Source organism: Seriola dumerili, unplaced genomic scaffold (genome assembly GCF_002260705.1).
Source record: "Seriola dumerili isolate Sdu_G_001 unplaced genomic scaffold, Sdu_1.0 BDQW01000161.1, whole genome shotgun sequence".
NCBI lineage: Eukaryota > Metazoa > Chordata > Actinopteri > Carangiformes > Carangidae > Seriola > Seriola dumerili.
Genome location: NW_019174416.1, coordinates 7,685,381 through 7,704,098, shown reverse-complemented (window position 1 = coordinate 7,704,098; position 18,718 = coordinate 7,685,381). Strand labels below are relative to the sequence as shown.

The following is an 18,718-nucleotide window of genomic DNA, read 5'->3' as shown; positions in this document are numbered from 1 at the left end:
GCAAAAAAGTAGCACAAGAATTGTACTTGACCATTTTTGTAGCCAATTTTCCTCAATTTCAGCTCTTTCGTGTTCGCCTTTACTCCGGATATGGACATGCTCCGTCTCTCTGTGCCAGCCTTTCACTTGGTGCTTTATATAACAGGTTACCAGGTCTTTCCTTTTTTTTTAATCCTCAGAGGAGAAGAGGAGCCAGTTTTTTAGAAAGTGTGGCCGTCCCAGACTGCTTACCCCAGGCTACTGTCAAATTGTCACATTTTCTAAAGCTCCGTTTTCACAAATCAAACCATATCCACAGTGCGATTACCACCATAACAGTGGCATCCCACTGTTCATTTTTTTCCTCAGTTTTTTTTATCTGTCCATTTGAATCTGTCTCCTCCTTTCGCTAGATTTCCTCTTTTATAAACAGCGTTTTCCACTGTTTTTTCTCTCACTCTTATCTCCTCTTTGTATTGCCTTTTTTTGCCACTTCTTCATCAGCTTCTTCTCCCTCCTCCTCCTCCTCCTCCCTCCTCCACCTCAAAAATCTCTTTTTTAATCTTCCTTCTGCTAAATCTCACCAGTCTGTCTTTCCCTCAACTTTTTTTTCCCTCTTCTTTGCCATCCCACGGGGTTTGTGCAGTCGTTCCGTACACGTCCGGAGGGTAAAAAAGTGTCGGCTGATGGTGAATGAAAACATTAAACGGCATCGAGCCCGACATTCTTGCAGCTCGTCTTGGCTGCGAGGAAAACGCTGGAGTAAAACACTTTGATTGCGTCACATTTACACCGGCCTTCATAAAAAAAAAGCCTGCTGGAGTTTCAAGATAATGTTGCTACAGAGCGAGAGCCTCTGGCCTCCGAGACGTGTTGGGGACTGCTTTGTTGTGAGTATCACCGCACATACAATATTGAATTTTCTATCTGTATTCAGTATGTGTTCTAAATACTGTATCCCCGCAACACGGCAAACATGTCCTTATTTAGTTTTATATTCAGACGAAGACATGCTGCCAACTCAGTGAGGTCATTTTCTGCTTCTCTCCTAAAGCGAAACACAATAACAGTCATTACAGCTGTATGAGGAAAAGAAATGATTTCACTTTGAGGTAACTCAGTAGTTTGCACTGAAAGCAGGCTAAGTGAAAAAAATTCAGCTACATGGCAGTTTTAAATAGTCTGTTAGACCTTGATTTAGTGAAGTTATGTAGCTTTTGAAATAGGAAACTACAGTCTTCCTTTTACAGCTGAAACTGTTGGCTTCGTAAAGAGTGAAAGACATCCTCAATTCAATACACTCAAGGGTTTTACTGCTGCAGTATTGTCTTGTGGAGGCTAACGTTAGCTACAGTTAGCAAATATTAGAAAAATATTAATATATAACTGACATTTCAGTGTCGTTACCCCTCTCTACTTGGGCCCTATTCATTTTCGCAAACGTATATGGTAAATCAACCAATAAACGTGTGTCCAGGACCTGTACACCTGCGGGACCCTGATGTGAGCAAGAAAGATTTTGGCCGACCCCTCCCATCCCCAAAAAACAATTATAATTGGAGTCACTCCTCTCTGGCCCTGCCTCCCAGCTCATTGTTTAGCTGTTCAGTTTCAGCAGCTTTACTGTTTTGTTTCACTCTCACTTGCTCTCATAGCGTCATGTTAGAATATTGGATATAACATTCATCAGCTGGGTCAAAAATGACTCCGAATCAATGATAATGTTGTTCTGCAAATAAGCACCTGTTTGTTGGCAAGTTAGCGATGTCGGCTAATAAGGTGATGATATATGTCAATGATATGTCAAAAGCTAATGTTGTGCAAAAAGTCACAGACTGTAGTCTCCCTTTTAAAAATGAGCAACTTCATATTTACTGCTGAATATTACATTACATAGAAATAAAGAGATGAAATACAGTCTAATGAACTGAATGTGTGTGTGTGATGTACATGCACACTAGGTGAAGGAGTCTTTACTTCAAAATCTAGGTTGTGAGGGCCACAAGCTTTTTTTTTTTTTTTTTTTTGATTGATGTGGTTTTCAGGTCGATTAATCTCCCAACTTGACCATCCTAATAGGGCCAAGGATAGCTGGAGAAGAGAGAGTGAGAGAAATAAGTGACACAAAAAGAGATGAGGCAGACAACTGGGGAGGAGGAAGCTCTGAAAGACATGATGGGAGGCAGAAGGGCAGAAATAGACACAACATAGGAGAGGAGAGGAGAGAGACAGAGAGAGAGAGAGAGGGGGAGTTACAGAAACAGCTACCCAGCGAGAGGCAACACGGCACAGTCAGAGCGCAGCCTAATAGGCCACCGCTACCTTGAGAAGTGCAAAGTAGGTCTGGACAGTGCAGGCTATTTGCAGACTGAGCGGTATTACACATTGTTAATAGGTTCAACCAGGGCTCTGCTCATTAATCAGAATGAGAACAGTCACCAGGAGCAGAGGAAGAGACGAGGAAAGGAGGAGGAGGAGAATGATGGATGGAGGCGGACATCAGAGGAGGAAAATGAGGTTTCGTGGAGCAGAGGTGAACGCCTCAGAGTGAGGGCTCCCTTTTTCTCTCACCTCTTACGCTTTTCTGGTTCACTGTGCTCTTTCAGTCTCACCTCATCTTTACTATAGTCTCTAGCTTACTTCCTGCCTCCCTGTCTCTGTATCTCGAGGATCTTCACATCTAATCATTTAGCCATTTTTGAGATGTTAGCATTACTGATTGAAAGCAATATGCTCATTCGTTTTCTTGCCGGGATTTAGCTGCAACGCACAAAGACTGGACACTGATGAAAAAGGCAATATTTGACATCTCGTTTGAAGTCGTACGAAACTGTGTAAAAAATGTCAGATTGTGCTTTTGTGTGTTAATTAGCGCGCTTTTAAAGTTGTTCGTAGGCAGATTGTGTTCATTTTCACCCATTTTCCAGTCTTTGTGCCAAACTAAATGAACCATTTCCTGGTGATAACTTTATAATTAGAATACAGAAATTACAGTGGTAACAATTTTCCCATTAAACTTTCAGACGGAAAGTGAATAAGCGAACAGTATTTCCCAAAATGTCAAACTATTCATTCACACAGATATTTGCTGCCACCAATGACAGAATGGGATTTCTTAATGGCTGTTTTCTAGAACAATGTGTCTGAGTTGAGTACATCTCCAGAAATTATAGATGATATTATTTAAAGGAAGATTAAAAATTACTGGATGTACTGTGACAAAAGACTTGAAGGAAGTGTGGTCCTAATTCGAAGTCATTAACAATAAATACAAGTATGGGCAGAAAAGTGCATCACTAGAAACTGCATTTGGATCATGTATATTTGAATTTGAATTGTTTAACTTGTGTAATTGCATTGAGGAATCATATCTGAACAACTTTATATTAAATTTAGTAAATGTAATTCAATAAATGTTAACCTTGTGAGGCAGCTGGATTTCTCACAAGCAAGAATCCATCTTACCAGCCTCCAAGCTATTCGCCTGTGGTCGAACCACAGTGTTTGGACCAATCAGCGTCATATGAGGGAGGAAATACTGGCGTGTCTTAGGTGTGACAGCAGCCACTAACAACAATGGCAGCTCCTGAAGAGGTTAGTTTAGATGCTACAGCATCAGTCATATCAGAATTATTCAAGTTAAACGAAACAAAATTCAATGTGATTCAAATGTTTTCAAAAGGTTTTTAATGCAATTGTTCAAGTTGGACAGTTCAAATGAATCATTCAAATTCAGTTTCTAACAATTGATGTTAAATGATATTTCAGTCTGGACCAAAATGTTAAAAACGACTAAAAACACATTGTCCTGTGATAAGAATGACGACCCATCTGCTCGGATCCATTTGGATACCAGACATATTGTAACCCTGCCTGTTAAAACCCCCCAATGACCCTACTTTTGTTTGAAGTAGGGTCATGGTGTCACTCCCTGACATTACACCGTGCTTCATTTTGGCAATAAACCTTTGAAATCCTGAACCATGTGACTCCTCAGATTCTTCAGCTAGATCCATCGTACTTCCCTTTCCCACTAGACCAACTCGGGGTCGTAACATTGCCTCTTAGACATTACGTTCGCAGTGAATGAGGGAATGTGAGGAAGTGATTTTTGGACATGGCTGTAAACTGCACACAGGCAGTTTCCAAATGGCCGTCAGAGGTCCTGGGGGAATTCCTAATGGCCTGTTCTGCTGGTTGACCACAACGACACGGCCAGAAATCGCAGCCCAAAATGAAATCAGCAGTTTAGAGCAAAAGCAGCGAGGTGCAGCCATATTAGATCAGTTTTTCCTCCTCCTCCTCCTCCTCCTCCTCCTCATTCCTCTCCTACGTGTAAGTATTTCCTTCCTGAGATGGTGATTGACAAGTTGCCCTTGGTTTCCACCCTTGTGCTTTTTCCCTTCAGTTGCAGAATGTCAATGCATGACATAAAAGTAAGCAAGCTAATAGGTTTGCACTGGGTTGCATTGAAAACTTTTGGCCTGCTGTAGTGCAAGGACAGACAGTTACAAAAAGAAATAAGACACAAGATAGTCACAAGTGCCTACATCAGACCTGAACTTTAAGACCTCCAAATCTGAGTCTGTCCATCCAGCCAGTCTCTGTGCTCATTATGCCGTTCAGGTTGGCGGCGGACTGGAGTGTGTCCCAGCATGCATTGGGTGAGAGGCAGGGTACACTCTGGACAGTTCACCAGTCTACCACATAACCCAAATCTGATTCAGATATCTTCAGATATGATGGCATAATGAAAGTGTGCCATTATATTTGGCATGTGAATGAGGAAAGTGTAGGAGTTGTCATCTGGCGTGTTTACTGTCTTAACTGGTGAAATCTGGTGTGTCTTTCATAACTCATAACGATTTTGACATTTTGCTTCATAAAAAAAAAAAAAAGGAAAAAAAAAGCAATTTAGTGTGTTAACATTTGTTGTGGTTTGTTGAGCATAGCTGTTACTGAGCTTTAAATCTTTATCCTAATGTCTTATTGACTAGAAGAATGCTTTTGATGTTTTTCTTCTTTATCTGAGTCTTTAAATATATATAAATAAAAAATTTCATACAAAAGCAGAGCTGTTTATTGTACAAAGATACTTTTGTCAGCATTATTATTTGGCATGGTTTTGCTTGAGCTGTTTGTCTGGTGGTGTGAGGTGTGTGTGTGTGTGTGTGTGTGTGTGTGTGTGTGTGTGTGTGTGTGTGTGTGTGTATGCACTGGAGTTTGACTCTCAGCCTTAACGATTTACCCAGCCCTGCTCTTTGCAGCTCTGTGCACTCTTGTCTGACACAACTTTGCTTCACATGACTTGTCTTAAAAGCAATAATCAAATCCAAAAAAATATACTGTGTGTATTTTGTACTGCATTTTTTTAGTGGTCAGAGGTTATTCTAAGTAAATATATATATATACAATATACATCAAATACAATATATATCTTTTTTTTAATTTATTTTACTTTCCTTATGTGAAAGTGGAGACAGACAAGAAATACAGAGAGAGAGAGAGAGAGGAGGGGAGTGACATATGGCAAACACTTCAGCTGACCGGGAGTCGAACTGGGGAACAGTTGCTTTTTATGCCCATGTGGTACATACCCTGACTACTCGGCCGTCACGCCAGATTATTCAACATTTTAATATCGGAAAAGCCCAGGAAGAAGACGTCACAGTACAGGTGACTTTCCTTGACTGACTCTGAAATTCTCCATTTTTAGTTGCAATTCTTTTGTCCTAAGCATTCATGTGATACTTCCTAACCATTACCATCTGTGGGGTTACAGGTGGCTGGCAGTATTGTCATTCAACAGAATCAGAAAAAAATGTATCGATCCCCACAGGGATCAATAAAGGGATGTTACAATTGCTCAACATGCAATTAGGAAAGAGGAAGTAAAACAATTAAAGTACCGTAATAGCTCACATCAGCTGCACAAATTGCATCACCACCTTCTGGTACACTGACTCATCCACATTGCAGTGATGCATCCAACAACTGCAGAGTCATCAGAGAACTGGTGTCGGTGGCAGGTCTCCGTGTCGTACCTGAAGTCTGAGGTGTAGGAGGTGAAGAGCAAAGGGGACAGGACAGTCCTGTGCGGAGCTCCCGTACTGGTCGCCGCTGTGTCTGACACAGTTCTCATGTCGGCACAGGATCCAGACTGGATGTCCTCCACGACAAAGGGAACTTTCTCTAGATGTAAACTTGAGCTTAATGAGCTGCTGGAGTACGGGGCGAAGGCCTTGAGCATCTTTGGGCTGACGCCACTGCGTCTGCTCCAGCTTCCTCCTATAGGCCTCCCTTCCTTCTCTGATATTCACTGACAGCTGTCTGTGGACCCCCTCTATACCGCCTCCCTGACTGCTGACCTGAACGCACCTTATTCTTCTCGTTCAGAGGTGCTTTGATGTCCTTGGTAACCCAGGGCTTGTTGTTGGGAAAACAGACAGTTTTGACAGGAACAGAGGTGTCTACACAGAAGTTGATGTACTCTGTCAAACAGTCTGTCAAGTCCATCTATGTCCTCACCATCTGGCATGAGAAAAAAAGCCCCAGCCGGCGCAGCGAAGGCAGTCTCGCAGAGTAGCGTATGCCTCATCAGTTCAACTCCTGTCCATCATGCCATCATGTTTCACAGCACGAGGCAAATCTTTCGTGGTAATGACTACATTCACTCAATACTCTCTTCAGTGTTTTCAGTAGACACCAAACCATAGAGGAGAGTCTCACAGTCAAAGACATGAGTCCAGAAATTCAGACCGCTCCAACATTGACTCCTTAAAATTCTCCCGGAGCTGGACATGCATTCATTGTTTTAGAAAATGAAATGTGTCCACTGTTTGAAAGAGAACACCAACACTGGCAAGTAGAAAAATAGTCAAAAACAGTCATGAAGAGTTGTCATGTTTTTTTAACTCTTGGGAAAACAAGACATTAAGCATATTTCCCAATATGTGACAGTAATTCTGTGATGAAAAATCAGCCTGAAGTGCTCTAAAAGAAAGTGATGGATCCATTTTAATTGAGCTGCCGGGTTTGACAGAAGGAGGAGATCATTTCAGGAACATCTTCAGACATTTTCATTATCCTTTCATTATTCCAATGTCAGTCCCTACACACAGGCTGATGCATCGAATGAATGAACATTGGACTCTTGAACTTCCTGTGACACTTCATACCCGCTACCACGCAAACACAATGTTGCTAGGTAACGGAAATCACCTTTTTCATATGGCTTCATTATGTGGGTGTCTTTTTCCTGTAGCTGGCCTGTGAATTTTTTTTTTTTTTTTTTTTGGCTGGTTTTAATTGTACTTCCAGGAAAGCAAAGTCAATGTTTTCTAATGAATCTCTCTGTGCCTTTCCCAACACCAAGAGAGTGAACAAAGATATTTTACAAAAAGATCCTCGCTACGCCGAGGCTGTTTTGCCATTGTATCGCATTGCCAGGCACTGCTGCGTGCGCAGTATCGGGCCCACATGCAACACACATACAAACACACACATTCACGAACGACGGTTTCTGACTTCAAATTCCAATTTCGCCTCCCACAGAAAGTTTATCTCCTTCATTCTCCGAGTGAAAAGAATGGAGCTGCAACAACTTGATAGCAGAATAAATTAAAAGTCACTCTTTATTTTGACAGTCAACGAGAAAATCCAGTGTCAATAAATAATCGCTGCAAAAATATCTTTCTGTTACACAACAGAGTGAAGAGGAGTCTACAGTTTAAAGTCTACACGGCTTTGTTTGAGTTTTGCAGGTATATGGTCACAAACCAAATAATTGGATAACTCAAAAATGTTGAACAGATGATGGCACTAGATGCAAAAGGAAGGTGATCCCTTCACTAAGTATTACAACTGATCCAGTTTTGGGAACACGAATGTCAGTCCCACATTTCATGGCAATCCGTTATGTAGTTGGCTCAAAACCATAAATGTTAACCTCATGGTGGTGCTAGAGGAAATGTCTTGGGATTGGCAAAGTAAGTAGGATTCATCCTCTGGGAGCAATGAATGTCTCTACAAAATTTTATGACATTCCATCCAATAGTTGTTGAGATATTTCAGTCTGGACCAAAGTGGTGGGGTGTTTTGTTTAAGCATTCATTGGTTCCACCTTCTAAAATTGGACAATTAGAGGTTTGAAGTATTAACTGAACATGAGGACTGTGTACTCTTCAGATTACAAACTCAGTGTTTGCTCTGAACCGCTGTTTCTTGTCCTATTTCAGGCCTGAATTGGATATCCCCAGCGCTGACTTGTTTCACAAGGAAATATAAGTTCTGTATTTGTTTTTCATGGCCTTGCACAATATAGTCTGGTCAGACTGAGAATGTTCTACTTTCCCATCTCTGTCGGGGGAAATAAGCATGACAGTCTACAGAAATACTGTTATGGATGCAATCAGATTGTACTGTGTGTGTGTGTGTGTGTGTGTGTGTGTGTGTGTGTGTGTGTGTGTTCGTGTGTGTGTTTTGCAGAAGTGATAGAGAAGGTCGAGGGTTGTAATGTTAAAACTGGACTCAGGTGGCCACAGGATTTTGTTTGTGCCAACAGATGGAGAATTTTCACACCTTTACCTAAACTAAATTCAGTAGGGAAACACACACATACACACACACACACACAGAGAAAGAGAGAGAAAGAGACACTGTAACTGTCTCTCAGCAATGACCAAGTTGTGTGTACAAGTTATTACGTTTCATATGACTCATTTCCTTATTCTCTCTACCTCTTTCTCATTTTGTTTTAAATGAAAAGGAACTAACATAATCAAAGATGCCTCATGGAGAGTGTGTCAGAAGTTAATTGCCACAGTGCGACGGTTCGACGCTATCGTAACAACACATTATGTCTTTACCGTCGCCTGAGCAGAAGACAAATCATATTTTGTGATGTATGTCTTAGGCTGCACCAACATGACGAGGACGAGCCTCGCTATGAAAGTGTATGTTATCTGTTTAAACAGAGTTGGGATTTTGACAGTATTATACCTAACACAAGATTTACAGCCACACGTGTAATTCACACCCTCTAATTTGAATCACAGGTACATTTGACACACACCCACAAGTTTGCTTTGTGTGTCTAAAACCTGTCATTTAGGTGTAAATGTGTTCACTGCTCTCTGACTGATGACTAACGGTGCTTTCTATAGTAATCTACAATCTATTTAAATGGCCTTTTCATGAGCACTCATGAACACAATGTGGGTTGAGCTCATGATGATGATCACCTGTGTGGAAGTGTGACAATCAGGACTGATTGTGAACAAAACTCAAACCCTTGAAAACAAATTTTATGAGTTGATAAGTTCCTGCAATGCTGTGAAATTTTTGGACACCAGGCCAACTGGAGAACACAGGCAAAATCTCAGGTTTGAAACAATGAGACTCTGTCTATTGTTTCTTATATAGAAAAAGTAACAACAAAAGGATTGATTATCACAGAGGTGTGAATGCTGGACTCTCTGTGCCATGCATGAACACACACACACACACACACACACACACACAAACAAGTCTTTCTTTCTGTCCCTCTTTAGAGTCATAAACTCATCTGGTCAACGCCAATCTCCTCTAAACTTATCCAGCCAAAGTGAAGAGCATTAGTATTATACGCAGTCAACCCGCAAGAGACGCCAGCAGACTACAACCTCTGCACGACCGCCTGCAGAGAAGCCGAGCACAAATCAAAAGTGCCAGGAGAATGAAAGAATCAAGACCGCTATTAGCTAAACTGGAAACAGTTAGAAACTAGTTAACATGAGTTAGCTAAAGGGTAACATAAGGCAAAAGTTAAAAACTATAACTAACATTATTGTTCATTCATTGGTAATCGACACAATCCAATTCAGAAAATCAGAGGGTAAGAAAGTAAAGTATATTAAAGGATCTAGACAGTTAGCTGCTGACACTTACAGTGTCTGAGCGATGCACAGACACCCCTCCAATCACCACTAATGGGAGTGAGGCAGGCAGACGAGGGTTAAGAAATTATGAAATCATATGAGAAGATTCTTCCCAGCATGAATATGTGGTGTGTCCAAGTCTTAATCGAGGGGGGGGGTCAAACCCCTCCAATCCCCTCCGTAATTCTAATTCTGCATAGAGTCAGTGCGTACATTGTCACATAGCAAACAGCTCTAGCTAACATCAGTACATTGGCTACATTGGTTGCCTGAGGGAATAAAGACAGACAGTACAAAAAGTCAAGCGTTAAAGTGAGATGCACCTTCAGAGGAAACATGTGGCCCACAGATTTACTTTTCAGTATAAATACAAAGACCCAATTAACTGGCCACAGATTCAATCAGCAAAGGAATATGAGCTCTCTCCTCTTTTATCTCTGTAAGTGTAGTTTTAATTCTCACTCAGCTATCGATTCGTTTTTTTTATTGTGTACATGCTTGTATGTGTTTATTGATGCTATTTCTGACATTTTACAAATTTAGAGCAACCTAGAAAATAACCTGTTATTATGAAATTTATTATGATTTATTATTATTTTCTAAATTACTAGCAGTCTAATAGAAAATAGAAATGCTGTGTAATTTGCTGTATTATAAAACTTAAAAACTAATATTTAGTTCTTCATACTTGGTGCACATACAATACAATATTTATATATCACATTCACTAAAACTGTACTTCACATTTATTCAATATTAAGAGAATATTTTGTCTGGACAGCAACAGCAGAGCCAACCCTATAATCGTGAAGGTCCCTGAGTGAGTGAGTGAGTGAGTGAGCGAGTGAGTGATTATATTTCCACCACTGGTGAGCGGAGTCTCGAGCCGCAGTCTACCGAGCCGCTCTGGTTTCCCAGCTGCAGCTGCAGGGAAGAGGAGGAGCGCTTGCAGTACACTGAGCCTCGCCTCCATTACAGCAAAAAAACTACTTTCATTACATCTATCATCATTACTAAAAGAGACACACTGACAAGGGGGAGCAGGAGAGAGGGAGGGAGAGAGAGAAGTCATCAGTAACAAGGGTTGGTACTAACTGCTATGACTACATCTACATATCAAACAGAGGGAGTTAGACCTGTCTCTAACAAAAGTCTGTCATGTTCTGGAGGTGAAGTAAATATAGGCTAAACTATTGTTTTTTTGCTTTTGCTTGTCATCCTCTTTCTCTCTCTCTCTCGCTCTCCGATTTTCCAGTCTCTCTCTCACTATAACTGAAATAAAGGAAAAAACCTCAAAAATAACTTGGAAAAAAAGATAGTCTGTCTCTTCTAACTTTCTGTCTGAGTGATCATTTGACAGTAAATACATCCAAAATCACAGCTCAGTCTTTGCCTTTAATTTATGTGTTTGGTGATTTTGTCAGACGATGTTGCAGTTATAAAATCAGCATTTGACCACAGGCGGTCCAGACATATACTAGGTTTTGACCGAGTCTTTAAACTCAAAAATGTGCAGAGGAGTTTGTAGTTTTTTTTGTTTGTTGTTTTTTTTTTTTCCTTTTAAACTGAAAAAATGTGCACATAAACCCAAATAACCCCACCACTGCTTGCTAAGCTCATTGTCGCAAACATAGAATCCAAGGCCACTCAGACGGACATATCAACATGTTATTGTTCCCTTTTTTCTCTCATCAGGATTTCAACAGCTGAACAGTCAGAAGATCTTGATTAAATCTAAATGAAACAATAAAATGTCAAAGTCAAGTTTGAATTAAACACTTCCTGTCTGTGAGTGCTCCCCTTGTCTTTTGCATTGCCGCAACAGCATTAACATGAACACCACACGAATAAAACTGTAACTATGAAAACCACATTTCCTAAGTCTGAAAACTTGGAAATTATAGGATATTATGATCCTAACACTGTGTGAGTGAAGACAATATTTGCACACTGAAATGAGATGACAGGTGAGTTATTGTACGTTCTGCTTCAGTTCTCCCTGCAATTAAAATGCACAGGCAGTCAAATAGTCCCATCCATATGCTGCTAGTTTAATCTGCTCCGTGTGAATAAATTGATTGTACTCACTGAATAGTTTGCTCCTGCGATGCACATTTCTTAACGCGAATAAAAGAAATGCAGAAGAAATACAGTTATATTTGCCCTCACTGTAGAAGAACATAAACATAAAACACATCACTGTGCAAGAGAATTAAACTCCAGCAGCCTACAAAAAACTTTACACCAACGTGTATAAAAATGAGCTGTTTGATCATATAAAGAGTGATAAAATGTTTAGAGATGTTTTTGAATGCCAGTGACCAGCAGCTGAACAATGGCACACTCATTTGAACTCAAATGCAGAGGTAGTCAAGTGGTCATGTTCAAATGCATTAGCTGAGAGGGCTCTTGATCACACGTGGAGAGGTAGAGCTCTGCAAACAAGTTTCAAACAAGGTTTTACACCAACAAGTGTGGAGTGGGTTTCAGGGCGCAGCCAGTATGAGGAATATATACGATTATGTTGGACTGGAGTGTTCGAATAATCTTGTAACCAGTACACCCGGTCTGAAATCAGTTAGTGTAGTTTGTGTGCTCTCATGTCAACGTGACAGCTGCGTGAGGCCAATGCTGGACGGTCATACATGACTTAGTGCTTTAATCAATAATAAGTAGTTTAAGAAATTACTTGAGTAATCTAGTAATCAGGTTACAGTTACTAATCATAGTAACACTTCATTACTTTAAATTGCTTTCAGAGGAATTCACCTTTGAGTAACTTAAAAGTTGTTGTCTTTACATGTGTTTTTAGTTGCTAGCTAGCCACTGAAGGTACTTTAAGGTTTGTGTGTGTAAAAAAAAACGCATGTAAGTTTGATATGACCCACAAAACAAATGTGCATGCATCTACTAACTGTGTGCATTGAGGATTGCATCTTTCAAATGTGCAAGACAACACATGCTGTCCATTTAGTACATTTACCTTAATGAATATGCAATATGGGGCGTTTCCGCCCTAGTGTGCAAAATACTGGGAGGAGAAAATGCAAATAGGTTAATTTAGCACATGCATTGTGATTTACCAAGCCGGAAAGTAACTTTGGTGATTGTGACTGCGTCCGTATATAATACTTTTGAAAGGAAGATGCTGATCAGCCCAGCATTGTGCAAAGATGGCTGCTGTTATTGCAGCGAGGAGGACACATGGGCACAATGAAAGAGTACGTAGAGCACAAGTTTTTCTTACTTGCATTAACATTTTTGGAATGACAGGAGGAAAAATAATTCAGAATATCGGATCAAATTTCATTTTATTTTTTATTTTATTTGGGATCTTAGTAAATCAGGCTCATAGTCAGGAATCAGTGGGTTTGTTTAGTCTTCTTGAAGACGGTATTTTGTTGCACTGGGTGCCACCAACATGGCTAACATTAAGGCTGTTAGTGGTCAGTACCTCCTGATCTTAGGCTCTGTTTGCTCAACAACAATGTCTTATTTTCTATTTATACATGTAAATAATTAACTACTTCTCCTGATTGATGATTGAAGTGATGTAACTAATAACTGATCACATTTTGGCCCGACACTATCTCTGATTAATTGTCTTTTAGTGTGAACATTACAGCCATTGTAACCTTGTGAAAACCCTGGGTGCATCATGTTGTGGCTTCAAAAAGCAGAGACAAATGAAGTGACCTTTCTGATAAAGAATAATTTTACATGTGTCACAAAAAACAATGCACAAACATCAAGTGCATGAAACAACAACCACGATTCTATGGTTTACAGTTTGTTTTACTGTTAACAGAAAGTAAAAAAATAAAAAAGTCAGTGCAACAGCAGAAAATGTTCACAACACTAAAATAAGACATCCAAATGACTGCAGTTATTCAGAGGCCCATGTATTCAGAATGTGTTAAATCAACACATATCACATCTCAAAATGAGGCTTCAGTGGAACAAATCAAGAAAAGCCTGGAAAATGTACTTATTACCTTTCCATAATTACTTTGTATGTAATTTTTTTTTAGCTCTTCCTGAATTATTAAACCCGATGTAATATTCTCTTAAGCAGTGGAGATTTATGTTTGCATTTGTGTCTGATGCTTGTTGTTAAATTATTGTTTTGGTACCCAAAATACTAATTGCTTCTGCTCATTTTTAATCTTTTAAGGAGGCAGGAGGGGGGGTGGTTTCATTTTTTTTTTCTGGGGCATGCACACACAAACACACATAGAGTAACATCTACCACATTCACACACAGAATGCACCCCAGTGTTTACCTGATGCAGTAGTTTTTAATTTCCCTCCCACCAGCCAGTCGTCACTGACGGCTGAAATAAATGAATTTATCGCCCCCTCATTCAAATACAAGGACACCGACTCGTTCAGTAAGCCACGTGAAAACACAAAATCAACTGAGGTAAGCTCTTGTTTTTTTTCTCACTCGTGTGCACACATGAGGGACACACAACTGTGACTGCAGGCACATGCTGAAGAGGCTTTGCATTTTTAAAAGTACACACACACGCGGTCCTGCTGTGTGTGTATGTACCTGTGTGCGTCACATTGGCTAATTACCACCTTACCACCCAGAGAGGAGGGAGAAACACAGTTTGTCAGTGCCTCTCTGATCAAAGGATAAGCATCATCTCAACTGTACGATGCTATAATCATCTGTTTAACATACCAGCAGTGCAAGTCCCACGCCCCAAATCCTACAGCTTCAGTGCAGTAGGAGACCTTGGCAACAATGCTCCATAAGAGCAGAGTGGCGCAGCGGAAGCGTGCTGGGCCCATAACCCAGAGGTCGATGGATCGAAACCATCCTCTGCTAGTTGTATATGTTTACTTTCCTCCAAGGGATCTTGGGTGTCATTGCCATCCCTGTACACAAAGCAATCGCAGCCCGTACTATTCTTGTCTTTAGTGTGACGACCCCGCCACCAGGGCACTAGGTGTCCCTGTTTCTTTTTGTAGTTTTCTCTTTTTGAAGTGCTGAATACATTGATCTAATCAGCCTGATGTGCTACACCTGGGCCTGGTGTGCACCCTAAAAGGCATCCCTATTCAGTCCTGGGGGGGGGGGGGCTTTCGGTTTCCCTCTTGCTGCCTCTCTGTTCGCGCTCTGGCTTGTCGTGTTGTCGTCAGTGATCCCGCGCTCCCGGCAGACCTGATGGCAGCTGTGGCCTCTCTTCTGTTCATTGTTCTTTAGTTATTGGTCGGCCTACCTCTAGTTTTCCTATTGTAAATAAATTATTGAACTTTAAACGCCAACTCGTGTTGTATCCCCTTTCTGATTGTCCAGCTGTTGAGCCAGGCTGTCACAGTGGGGTCCCTTGATGATGGAACAAGCCACCCCCGTACTGTAAGTCGCATTGGAAAAAAAAAATCATCTTCCAAATGTGTAAATGTAAACTTTGACTCCTAAAATTAACATTTTTCAACAGTGCTTATTGTGTTTAAAGGAGCTATTTTTTAAGTTTTCGCTGCCGAATGTTGTTTATTGCCGAGAGCAGGTGGTGGTGATTGCTGCTTGACGAGAGCTCCAGCTGTCGTGGTCTTTATAAAACAAGAGGTTTAACGTTACACACCCTCCGAACAGCGCTACGTCGTCAGGGCAGGTTGGAAGTTACAGTCGTTGCTATCGGGAAATGATGAGACAGGCCGGGGCTAGCTGGTTAGCATGTTTGTTGGTGTTGCTTTCCAACCTGCAGAGACAGCTCTTGGCGGGTAAAAGAACTGAGTTTGATGCTCAACATTTCTTCTAGACTGATAAAGAGCAGTGAATGCCAAAAAAACAATAAAAAAAAAAACAGAAACTCTGCCTTTTTCCTTCATTGCGCTTGACTGCTTCCATGTTGTATCAGCCATAGTAAATGGATGTAAATCTAGTACATTAATATATGTATCATGATTGTCTTGAATGGCTATCACCAAGGAGAAAGTCTGCACTAATGGTTTTATGGCCATCTATTCACCAAACACATTAAAAGCATTTCTTGTCTCTCCATGTTAATCTTCCTATCAGTCTTACTCTTTTCTGCCTTTTCCCGGTGCACTGCTGCATTTGTAGGCATGTCATGGCCACCAAATGTCGGGTAGTGGAATAGTGGCTGGAGTGTGTATTGTGTCGCCCACACACTCCCCCGCATGTATGTACACACTCATACATGAGCTAGAAACAAAACAGTGACCCACTCATAAAAAACGTTGCTCCAGACCTTACTAGCTCATTAAAAAACTCCACAGGGGACCTTTGATACAGAACTGTTTCTGTATTTTGGCAACCAGTGGCAGCATTAGTCACACGCTTACTAAAAACCTAGCGATACGCTTCAGGAACTAATCCATGTGCTTTCAAGACAGCTGATTTAAATGTGTTGTAATCTTTACAGTCCTCAATAGACGGGACGCAGTAAGCTTTAAAGTTTGTTGAGTCAGCAACACATTCAAACAAGCAAAATCAAATTTGAACATCATTTTCACAACTTAAGCAACAACATCAAGTTATTTGCAACATCAAAATGTGAAGCAGCGATTTCCTCATTTAAAGCCAATGCAGACATTCAAGCTTCCTTAATCAATGCCAAGTTTTACATCTAATTCCAGTTGTTTCTTTCTGTATTTGTTTTTTTTGCCAACTCCTTTTCATGTTCTAACTTCAAAAGCTGTAAATTCTGTCTGATGTTCAAATGTTAGTCCAGCCATTGAAGTACTTACACCACTCTTACCTCCCCTGTCCATCAGGTACTTCTCTAAAGGTTTGCCTTTGTACATTTTGGCTCAACTTCAGCAAAGTAATGCTGAGCAATTTTCATCAAATGTTCCTTGGTACATTGCTCGAGCAACTCATCAGAGGGAGACTGAATGAAATCTTCCACAAGGCTAACCAAACCCACTAGCCAAATCTAGCAACCTAGGTAAACAGATTGAGGTAAACTCTACAAAACTTTTTGTGTGTGGAGTCATTTTGATCAGGTTCTAAAAGTTTTATTGCCAAAACGTGAAGCGCAATGTAACTTCAGAGACAGCGAAGGCCAACATAACAAACAGAACGACCCTAACCAGAAACAAAAAACAAAATACTGAAACTGATACAAAAGGAAAGGTTATACAGTAATAGTAAACTCCCTAACACACTTAAAACAGGAGGAAAAAAAATGGTTGAAACAAAATGGCAGCTCTCCCATACAGGGCTTCTTGGCAAGGTTTACAAACTACAAATCAAATTATACAATGAGGAACCAGTAACTGAAATTCAACAAACTATAAAAGTAAAACATACACAGACAATCTCGTGGCTGTCAGACAAACAGTATATGGGCCAGACTAGGGCCAAGGACCCAGGCATATGTTGTACCAGAACTTGTATTTTGCTATCTGATTACCACTTTTCTGTCAAAAAAAAAAAAAAAAACACCCCTACCTGTTCACCTCAAAACAACGAGCCCAAAATAGATTAAGGCACCCATAATTAACAAAACACACGCACATGTAACCTAAAGAAGAGGGAGACTGACCGCTCAGACACCTACTGTATATAGATGAGCAGTCACACCAGGTGTCAGCCATTACTCCTAACGAGCTGCTCCCCAGATCCCAACCACCAGGAAATAGTAGAGGCTGTCACCTGTTGTTGAAATTTCTATACATGTTCACTGTTTAATTAATGCAAACACAGCTCCTTGATTAAATACCACCATGTATAAACAGTGAACAGTGTCAGATCTACTGTATCGTGAATGACTGTGTCACTGTGTAGGTGGTCATGCAATGCCAGGTTACCTGAAACAGAATTATTGAAATCTTATTATCTAACGAGTCACTGCGGTGTTTGATCAGTGTTGGAAAATATTGAAATATTAATGATTATATTGAAAGTTTATATTTTCATAGATTTTTTTGCAAATAAAGTGAAAAAGTTGCACAGCCCTGTGGTCCATATAACTGAGTATGATTTGACATTTTACTATTTTGAATTAAATTAAATAGTGTGTGTGTGTGTGTGTGTGTGTGAGAGAGAGAGAGAGAGACAGAGAGAGAGCTTTAGTGTTAGTGTTGACCGGCCAACTGAAGAAGACATAGTGCTACTGTAATTAAGAACTGAACACTAATTTAAATCACATACCTTTTCAGCAGACTCATAAATCACAGTGCGTATTATACTGGTGGCCCATTCACACTATGGCTGATTGAAAAAATGCATTGTACATCTTGGGGATTGATCACCAGATATTTCATCAACCAGTCCTTATTAATGGCCAAGTATTATACACACGTTGCAGTGAGATATCTATTGTCACACACATATATCAGAGTGTAATCAACCGTGTCATCAGTTCCCCGCTGCATTGTTGCAGGTCAAGGTTAAAAACTTGTCCCTGCTCTCCACAACATTCAACAATTTACTCACAAGGCTACGACTGGACTGCAGTGCACATTTACGTTACATACACTAACTGAGCAAAATAGGGCCTAATTTTCAAAACATTCTTAGAAATGTGGGAACATAGGGCTGTGGGAACATAGGGCTGACCCCCTTATAAGATGGTAAACTGTGGCCCTTAAAGGGAAGCACGTGGTCAGCAACAATACTCAGATAGGCTGTGGCTTTTTAACCGAGATTGATTGGTATTGAGGGGCCCAAAGTGTAACAGGAAAACATTCCAAAACATTCCCCACACCATTACACCACCATCACGTGTCTGGACTCAACTGTTGACACGAGGCGTGTTGGGTCAATGGATTCATATGTTCTGACCCTATCATCTGCCACCGCAGAAATCCAGATCCATCAGGCCAGTTTTCCCAGTCTTCCA

The 18,718-nt window shown here is 40.6% G+C and overlaps 1 non-coding gene across 1 annotated transcript; it reads left to right on the top strand.

Moving 5' to 3' along the window:
- Nucleotides 1-14,661: 14,661 nt before the first annotated feature.
- Nucleotides 14,662-14,733, top strand: trnam-cau. The gene has a single exon. It is a non-coding gene; the product is annotated as a tRNA-Met (tRNA).
- Nucleotides 14,734-18,718: the final 3,985 nt, after the last annotated feature.